The sequence below is a fragment of the Silene latifolia genome, chromosome 3 (assembly GCF_048544455.1).
Source record: "Silene latifolia isolate original U9 population chromosome 3, ASM4854445v1, whole genome shotgun sequence".
NCBI lineage: Eukaryota > Viridiplantae > Streptophyta > Magnoliopsida > Caryophyllales > Caryophyllaceae > Silene > Silene latifolia.
Genome location: NC_133528.1, coordinates 41,256,095 through 41,264,289, shown reverse-complemented (window position 1 = coordinate 41,264,289; position 8,195 = coordinate 41,256,095).

Genomic DNA, 8,195 nt, shown 5'->3' with positions numbered 1-8,195 from the left:
AATTGCTAGTTAATTCCCGCAGCCAATTTATTGTTTATGTTAATTGTTTTCTTTATCGTTTCAAGCATGAATCCATTAGTTAATTTCATTATTAAAGTTATTGTTTTTACCTTTAGCATGAGTAGCTAAATAGTTTGTGCTAGGATGTAGGCGAGTTTTAGCATAGGCGGCAAAGTATTGGACACGGACTGATTCGCATGTCAGTCGATCGACTGACTTTCTCGGTCGATCGACTGACCTCGTGAGGTTACCCTTCGTTTTAATTGAATTTAATGTTGTATTTAACGAATCGAATGCATGCGACCAGTTAGGTGCTTATTTTATGACTGACCCATTAGATCGAAAGATAGAGAAAGTTATTTGACCACCAATTAAAATGACTAAACTGTGCTAAGATCGGAAGATAGGTATAGTTTAGACCGTTAGTCACTTTTTAGGACGAGAGTCAGTATTAGTGATACTAGGGACCTATAGCGAGATCGAAAGATGCTATTTGTTAAGAGTGGACCGAGGGGACCTCTTGTTTCCCGCCTCACTTGTGTTCGATTTAGATCTGTTTAGTATGCTGCAGCCGAAGCTTTAACAAACCGAACATCCTAGTACCCCTCCTTTATCTGTTTAAACCATCTTTTCAGTTTATTGTCTTTATTTACTCTTAGCTGTAGACCAACTCAAATCAACCCCCACAATTGTTACCTTAGACTGAATATAAATCAACTAGAATTTACATCTGCCTCCTTGTGGTTCGACCCTGTTACCACTAGCCTAGGTTAGTCTTAATAGGAAATTATAAATCTTATTTTTGGTACTCACAACGACGGGTATCAAATTTTGGCGCCGTTGCCGGGGAGGCAATAGTTCTAATTTTAGTTGTTTTTATTTTTAGTCTTTCTTAGTTTAAGGGACTTCTGTTCCTTAAACTTTTTTTTATATTCTTTTTGTAGTTTCTTCTTATGCGCAGGTCACAGGGTGGTGAACTAGTACCATTTGATCCTGAGTTAGAGAAATCTTTGCGCGAGTTGAGACGAGCACGAAGGATACTATCGACAGAGGAAGAGCTGAGTACTCTGTCAAGCTATCACGAGCACGATTTGTTCGAGGAAGGCCAACAGTCTTCACCCATTTCCACCTCTTCAGCCGAGACAGTTACTTCTCCAGAAATTCCAGTTATGGCCGAGGAAGCAAGTATAGCTAGTCATTCTGAGCCGACAGCTGAAAACTTATATAAGGGGTTCGAATTACCAGGAGATGCCAGGAAGTTCGAACCAAAGCCTTCATACATCAACATGGTTGAGAGAAACCAGTTCGGGGGAGCTGCAAATGAAGATGCAGCTAAGCATATGGAGACCTTTATTGACTACTGCTGCTCCATACCCCCACCCGCCGGCGTGACCCAAGACCAGATCAACGAGACCATGTTTATCTTCTCCCTTCGTGATCCTGCAAGGGAGTGGTATAGAGATCTGGACCGAGCCGTTCATGGGATTACTGACTGGAATTCCTTGGCATTGGCATTCTACAAGAAGTACTTTTCTGCTTCTAAGACGATTGCTATTAGAGCCCAAATCACAAGTTTCAAACAAGGGCCAGATGAGAACTTCCACGAGGCATGGGTCGGATTTAAGAAGTTGGTGCGAACCATACCGCACCATGGGTTCGAAAAATGGAGCTTGTGCAATCATTTCTATAATGGGTTGTACGACGATCGAGGGCCATTTTGGATGTCAGCAGCCAATGGCCGATTTGTTGAGAATTTGGGAGCAACCAAGGGGTGGAAGATCATTGACGATCTAGCTACCCACAAGGCCGAGTATGGGAATTCCGGAGGGAACCGTAGGAGAGCCGCTGAATCTTCCTCTCGTTCTTGCGCTTGAGGCCCTCACTGCGAGATTTGACAAGTATGAACTAGGAGGAGCTTCTAAAGGTGGGATGTACCAAGTAAATGCTTTGTGTCGACGGTCCTTTCGTCTCGTGAAAGGTGTGGAGCCGAGGGACACGTTTCAAAGAACTCGCCTAGTCCCTTTGAGTCTTGTCTTTGCCTTTCAACACTATAGGCAGACCAACACCTACTACGAGCCAAACACCCATCCAAACTTGAGTTGGAGGAGCCAAAATGTCCTGAATCCAACTCAAGCTCCGCCGCAAAGAAAGAACCCTATATGCCCCCTCATCAAAAGCAACAACAATATCGAAACCTCCCTATGTGCCGCAAAGAAGAACAATCGCAGAATTCTGAATTTTCCGAGCTTAAGAACTTGTTGCTAAAGGAGTCCCAAGCAAGAGAGGCCGGGATGAAGTTACTAGAGAGCCAAATTGCTCAATTGGCTAGCAAAAGTAACACTCGAGCTCCCGGACACTTGCCGACTCAAACCGACCAAAAGGAGACCTTAAATGCCATCACTTTGAGGAGTGGGTCCACCCTTGATGGTCCTGCCATGGTCGAGGACGCTGTTGAAAAAGATGAGCCGGAAACAAGTCAAAAGAAAGCTTCAACGAATAAATCAAAGAAACAGCGTCTACTGGGTATATCGGTCGATCGATCGATGTACCCGGCCGATCGATCAAACACGGTTACAGAGCTTCGAACTGTACACAACGGTCGATCGACTGAGGAGAGTGGTCGATCGACCAAGGTTACTGCTGATAGCGAGGAATTTCGTCCTTCAATGCCCGACAATTTGAGAGACCATTTGTTCCGAGGTTCGACAATCCCGAAGACGTTAGGACCAGACCCGAGTGCTGATGGGTCCGTCCCGGTTCCGAAGTTTGACCCAATGACGGTCAATGGCTCACATTTGAGACGGTCTGAGGAGGGTTCAAGCTTCAATAAGGAGAAAGCAGTGGACTTCCAGCCTAAGTCCACGGATGCCGGCATGCGCAACCTAGAGGAGAGGGCTAAGGTACTCCTTACAGCCCCATATCCGGAGAGACTAGTGCCGACAAAGGAACAGGTATCTTTCAGTAAGTTTGAGAAAGTTATTCGTAGCTTGAATGTTCAGGTACCCTTCCTTGAGTTAGTTAACCAAGTGCCAGCATACACTAAGTTCATGAAACAGTTATTGTCAAAGAAAAAGTCGCTCGAACATGTTCACACTGTTGCGTTAACTAAAGAGTCTTGCTCCTAATTATCTCACACTGCGCCCCATAAGTTAGAGGACCCGGGTAGCTTTTCTGTTCCTTGCAAAATAGGTACCTTCTCTATTGAGAAGGCATTATGTGACTTAGGAGCTAGTATAAGCGTCATGCCCTTGAGTCTAGCTAGGAAGCTTAAATTGACTAGGTTCGCAGTGATGTACATGACATTCGGATGGTCGACCGATCTGCGGTCCAACCCATAGGAGTCCTAGAGGACATCCCTGTCCAAATAGGGAAGTTTTTCTTTCCTGTAGACTTTGTTGTCCTTGACATGCCTGAGGATGCTCATATTCCCATTATTTTGGGTAGGCCATTTCTGCACACTGCTGGTGCAGTCATAGATGTCGTTCTAGGTACGTTGACTTTCAAAGTAGGCAAACATTCTATTGTCTTTGCCCAACCGGCTAAGAAAAAGGACCCCATGTGGCCGGTGACTTGTAACACGGTTTCTGAAAAGAAATCGTACTTTGTGCTTCCTGAATTGCCTGTCTCTATTACTACTTCTGTGTTAACCCCTCCGCCCCAGATTGGGAGCAAAAAGGAGGAAGAATCTGTTGTTTTAGATAATGCAGGAGCTGGTTTGGGGAAGGAAGTGCTGCAAGTTGTGCCAGCTGTGAAGAAGCCGATCATTCAAAGAGGAGGTTTTGGTTGCCTGAGCTATGGAATTGATGAGGTAGTTGATGACGAGCCAGTAAAGGCCAGAAAGTCTGATCTGGATTCCGATGAGCCCGAAGAGATCCTTGACTGGGGAGATGATGAGAATGTTGATCCGTTGAGCCATACGGACGTGGAAGCTAAGAAGGGTGCAGCTGCTAGGATAAGCACCATTGAGGCTACCTCTAGTAGCCAGAAGCCGACGAAGTGGGCCATACCGTGGTCTTTCTTGATCAACTATTAGTTGATCGAGTTCTTTATAAACTTCATTTTATTTGCTTTTGTTAAGATACTTTTTATTGCTCTTGTGTGCGCGAAAACTTCGCATTTTATTTCGCTTGCTTAGGATTTTCTAAGTACTTTAGACTTTATTCTGGGTTTTGCGCAATTTTGGGCGCGTATTATTATGCACTTGCAGGTTTTTAGACCTTATTTGCTCAAGTTATTGAGCAAATATGAAGAAATAAGGAGTACAGTAGTACTTTCAGTCGATCGACTAGCCATCTTGGTCGATCGACTGAGTTGCGCTTTCCAGGAGCTTCTGTTCCTGTTCATCTGGTCGATCGACTGCCCCTTTTGGTCGATCGACCGAAGACACTGCTGTACCTATTCACGACCTTTCCCCCTGCTGTGTTTGGTCGATTTGCGGACTTGAGGGAGTTTTCTACTCCCCTTTATTTTCCGTCAAATTATTTATTTCTTCTGATTTTTTCATTTGTGCACAATTTTACCGCTTCATTATTGTCTCTCTCGGTTTTATGCGTGATTTTGCTTGTCTTTTCAGGTACCTTTTAGTAGCACTTCTGGCTACTGAAACCTCCTAGCTCACGCTGGTTTGGGGAGGTTTTCTTTGCTGCGCTTAAAGTCTTGTGAGTTCCTTGTTTTCTCTTCATGTCTGATTTATTTTCTCGCAAATTCCCCATTTCTCTTTTCTTCATTACATGATTTTGCACAATGGGGACATTGTGCGATTTGGTTTGGGGAAGGGTTTTGCGTCACATATCATTTGCTTGCATTCACGTTTAATTCTGTTTTGCATTGTTTATTTCATTCCTTTTATATATACAAAATTCCAAAAAAATTGAAAAATTTCAAAAATTTCCATAAAATGCACGTTTATTTTAGCATATAGGTCGAGTCGGAACGGTAGTATTTCAAGGATGATATAGCATTTGCACCTGTTTTTGCCTAAGCCTTGCTAATTAACATGTTATTAGTAGAATCATATATGCATAGTCTACGAGTTTTCGTTAATTTCCTTGCTGAACTTGAGACTTGACCTAGAAAATTGGCAAACTACATCATATTTCTGAGATTTAGAGCCTATAACTGGTGACATCTATGACCAGTTCATCTAGGAATGTGAGTAGTACTCCTTATGAGACATGTCATATCAATGTGCATAAATATGAACTTAATCTGCTTAATACCTGTATGCATTCGGTCTGTGGTTAGTTGACACATGTGGTAGAGGTTTCCTTTTCTCGTTTTGCCCATGAACCCCACACTGCCAAAAATATCCTTTTTTGTCCTATCTACTACATCCTACATTTAGCCTGCCTTGGTCAAGCTAGTAGTCTGTGTTCTTGGGGTTGTTACTCATTTTTGGTGGCATATGCTCTGTTGAGACGTTATTGGGAGGATGAAGCAAAGAAAGAAAAAAAAAGAGAAGAAAAAAATGATTCGAAAAAGAAGAAAAAAAGAAGTTCTGTACTGTAGAAGCAGTCGATCGACTGCCATTTATAGTCGATCGACTGGAGTTCGAAAGAAAGAAAAAGGAAAAATCAATTCGCACGATTCAGTCTTTATTATTTGGCGATTTTTGCTCCCATGATTCATTCATATCCTATGGGGAGTTTATTGATTTAGTATTTTGGAGATTGTGAGCTTTGTGCTTGCTATAGCACCGTTTCGTTTGATTATGAGCAAGAAGTTGGATGTTGCCATTTGGTTCCGTTTTGGTACTAGCTTGATCACCTGTACCTCCACTTTACCATAAACGTTTTGCCTCTTCTTACACATACCTCACATATCCCATATATACCTCGGCATGTGTCATTGGTCGTCTGTTTGGTTGGAATGCATATGTACGGTCATAGAGATCATTTTCATATTTTATTGCTGGCATGTCTTCATAGGTCGTAGTTAGGTGAGAGTCACTACAAAATTAATTCTTTCTATCTTACATATATTCACCTGTACTTATTGAGTGATTTGAGCGACCCGTGAGAGTCCAATTTGATAAGTCTCTACAGTTGACGGTTCAGTGGTTTTTGACGGCTTCATAACTCGTTTGCATGATTCATTTGCTAGTTGATTATTGGTTGTGCATTAAATTTGGTTTAGGCTTTGCATGTTGCAATTCGCTCTGAGATTGAACTCGTTCCATTAGGTCATTAGATCGAGTCTAGTTCTTGCTTGAGGACAAGCAAGGGTTTGGTTTGGGGAAGTTTGATGCGTGTCTTTTATATGATGTTTTGCATCCCATTTTACACGCATTTCAGAGCTCATTCATGTAGTTTATGCTGCATTTCTCCCTATTTCCGTCTACTTCCGTATTTTGTACATTATTGCAGAAATGTGAAGAATCCAGCGGAAATCAAGCTAAATCCGTCCCCGAGTATCCTGCATTTCATTTTGACGTGAAGTATTCACCTGAGGAACGAGCTTGGTGCGCAATTCAAAGCCCAAAAGACAAGTCCACGAGTTCATAGAAGTCAAGTAGCAGCTCAAGCAGTCGATCGACCACCACCTTCGGTCGATCGACCAACCCTCGGGTTACAGAAGCTACGTTCATCGCCAAGCGATCGATCGACCCATCACCTCAGTCGATCGACCACGATGCTATTCCAGACGAGAATTAAAAGACCGAGGAACTTGAAGCCCATTAAGTTTAGGTTTTGGAATAATTGTTACGTGAACTTTCTATATAACGTAACTGAGAATACCTAGTCTAGCATCCAGTTTTTATTTTCAGAAATTCATCAGTTTTACATTAGCTTTAATAGTTAGGGTTTGGGATATCGTTTTGCATCAGATTCTACTCGTACTTCTAATCAATCCGTTACTGTTCTCCTGCGATTTTCGGTATTCCTCTGCCCTAATTTTGGTTCTTCTTTATTTCTTCGTTAGTGTAGAATTGCTAGTTAATTCCCGCAGCCAATTTATTGTTTATGTTAATTGTTTTCTTTATCGTTTCAAGCATGAATCCATTAGTTAATTTCATTATTAAAGTTATTGTTTTTACCTTTAGCATGAGTAGCTAAATAGTTTGTGCTAGGATGTAGGTGAGTTTTAGCATAGGCGGCAAAGTATTGGACACGGACTGATTCGCATGTCAGTCGATCGACTGACTTTCTCGGTCGATCGACTGACCTTGTGAGGTTACCCTTCGTTTTAATTGAATTTAATGTTGTATTTAACGAATCGAATGCATGCGACCAGTTAGGTGCTTATTTTATGACTTACCCATTAGATCGAAAGATAGAGAAAGTTATTTGACCACCAATTAAAATGACTAAACTGTGCTAAGATCGGAAGATAGGTATAGTTTAGACCGTTAGTCACTTTTTAGGACGAGAGTCAGTATTAGTGATACTATGGACCTATAGCGAGATCGAAAGATGCTATTTGTTAAGAGTGGACCGAGAGGACCTCTTGTTTCCCGCCTCACTTGTGTTCGATTTAGATCTATTTAGTATGCTGCCGCCGAAACTTTAACAAACCGAACATCCCAGTACCCCTCCTTTATCTGTTTAAACCATCTTTTCAGTTTATTGTCTTTATTTACTCTTAGCTGTAGACCAACTCAAATCAACCCCCACAATTGTTACCTTAGACTGAATATAAATCAACTAGAATTTACATCTGCCTCCTTGTGGTTCGACCCTGTTACCACTAGCCTAGGTTAGTCTTAATAGGAAATTATAAATCTTATTTTTGGTACTCACAACGACGGGTATCATTTGACCATGTTTTTTTTTTAAACTCTAAAAATTTTTTTGGTTAAAATAGAGCCCAATGCATAGTATATCCTAAGTGGTCCATCTAGCAGGCAAATTACATGATATTACGTATTTCTAAAATTAACTTTTTTTTTTATTTTCAAACAAAGCCCAATGCCTAGTACATAACTAGAAGGTAGTTTTACGCTATCAGGATGCTAAATAATTACCTTAATTAGAAGCAGATTATCATTGGAACAACGCCACATGTGCAAGATAGGGATCTAATCATCCTTGCAACTTAGGAAATTTATGCAAACAATACCTGCTATATAATGAAAACTACAACATTTCAAGCTTGAATTATTGATCAATTTACGTTATGAGTTTAGATCGATCATATATAAAAAAGATGGTAGTTTTACGCTTTCAGGATGCTAAGTAATTACCTTAATTAGAAGC